Below are 1,930 nucleotides of genomic sequence, written 5' to 3' on the forward strand. Positions count from 1 at the left end.
CCTCACCAACATGAAGGAGGCTGTGGTGGTGTGAGAACAGGACACTGAAGAGCAAAAGAACCAACTATGAAGATATGACAGCAGGTGTCTGTCTCCTCAGCCCACCCTTACATGGAGCCCAGGATGTTTCCCATCACCTTCATGATAGAAGCCACCACTTCCAGCCACAATTTGGCTGGGCCACCTTGCCCCGCATCACTCCCACTCAGCCCCGTCAGTTAAGGAGATTCAGGATACATAATTCAGAACATGTTTAATTATGAAAAAGGTGAATGTTTTCAACATCTCTTCAGCAGCCCCATGGGACAGTGGAAACAGAAGGCCTGGGGTCTGGGTAGATGGTGCTGCAGTATACAGATAGAGTCTCTAGAATCAGTCCAGGAGCAGAGGCAAAGACAGAGCCTTGGGGAGTCAGGGATCACAAAGGCTGAACTGGTGGGTATACTGGAACCATGCTAGACTCTGAATCAGAGAGGGACAGGCAGGCTGGCACAGACAGGAACTGAGGACAGGGACAAGCTTTATAGTGTGACAGTCAACTCAGCCAGAACACCAGGAATCACTGTAGAAGCCCTGCGAAGACAGATAAAGGGAGTGGTCACAAAAGGTCCCCTGGAGATGCCTGACTCTCCTCCTGGATTCTGTTGAGTTAGACAAAGAAAGCTGTGTCCAGGCCATGGCATCATCTTCCCATCAACTCTGCAGAGCTGAAAACAGCTAAAGGGGGCACAGAGCTCACAGGACACAAACATATGGGAGGTAGAAGAGAAGCCATTACCCCCAGAATACATGAAGGATCTGATCTTTTTGGTAAGTTGGAGGGATTGTCTCCTCTGCAGGACTTTTGGTCTCTGCCGCTATCAATATCAGTCTCCAGTGTGGGGCACAAAGCAGGCAACATCTTAGTGCCTAAACTCAAGGCATGGCTCAGGCTCCACTCAAGACACCACTCAAGTGATGGTGGCAAAGTTTTGCTTGGGGACAACCTCTGGAGTGTTGTATAGACACTGATTATGACACTCTCAACCCCACAGCAGAGACAGGCTATGAATCAGGACTCTGTCAGGTACAACATCTCATGCCCTTTCCTTGCACGCACACAACCATGCCCCTTTCAGATAAAGGCTGAAATATTATTACCTGCTGGAGGAGGCCCTCGAGGTCCTACAAAAGGAAGTCACAGAGAAAGGTCTTGTTATAAAAGCAGGGACTCTCTTACTCAGACCAGGGACAATAGGATGTGTGGCTTAGCTGAAGCTGTTCTCTCATCATGAGTTCACTAAGACCCTGAGCATCCCCGCCCCTGGCAAAATGGATGAAGCTGCCACCAGAAGGAGAGAAAGCAAGGCTCAAGCTCTCTCAGCAGTCAAAGCATCCAGAAAAGAGGCAATGAGAGTGGACAGTGGTGGACAATGATGGAAGCCCCAAGATGAACTCCACCACAACTCTATGGTACAGTCACACAACCAGTAAAATCTAATTCCAGTATCTCCCCCAGGGTCTCCTGTGTCCTCCCAACTCAGCTCCTCCCCTCAGCACAGCCCACTACCATCCCCAGTTTCCCCCAGGGTCCTCACCTTTCTGATTTCTGTGACGGACGAAAAGGCCCAGCCCGAGGAAGATGAGCCCCAGCACAAAGCCCCCAATGCCGCTCAGCATCTTGCTCTGGGCAGACTCAGACTGTGCCCCTGGGGAGCAGAACCTGGGTGTCAGCTTTGTCCCCACACATCCCAACAGCCCTGACTGAGAACCTAAAGTCTGCCTGAGTTGTAAGAGGTGAAGGAGCTGGGAGGACCCGGTCTCTGCTCTGACCCTATCCAGGGCAAGGAAGGGACAGAAGAGAGATCTAGAACTCAGCACTGAGGGGAGGAAGGGGCAGGGGTGGCCAGCACAGCGCTGAGAGCTGTTTGCACCTAAAAACATTTATAAT

At 51.1% G+C, this 1,930-nt stretch overlaps 1 long non-coding RNA gene across 1 annotated transcript; it reads right to left on the bottom strand.

Moving 5' to 3' along the window:
• Positions 1 to 247: 247 nt before the first annotated feature.
• On the bottom strand, positions 248 to 1,719 carry LOC126496162 (uncharacterized). The gene is made up of 3 exons (XR_007590295.1): positions 1,578 to 1,719; positions 1,141 to 1,164; positions 248 to 573 (listed from the first exon to the last, which is right to left on the bottom strand). It is a non-coding gene; the product is annotated as an uncharacterized lncRNA (long non-coding RNA).
• Positions 1,720 to 1,930: the final 211 nt, after the last annotated feature.

This window comes from Alexandromys fortis, unplaced genomic scaffold, assembly GCF_014885135.2.
Source record: "Alexandromys fortis isolate MF-2015 unplaced genomic scaffold, M_Fortis_MF-2015_v1.1 scaffold_1439, whole genome shotgun sequence".
Taxonomy (NCBI): Eukaryota; Metazoa; Chordata; class Mammalia; order Rodentia; family Cricetidae; genus Alexandromys; species Alexandromys fortis.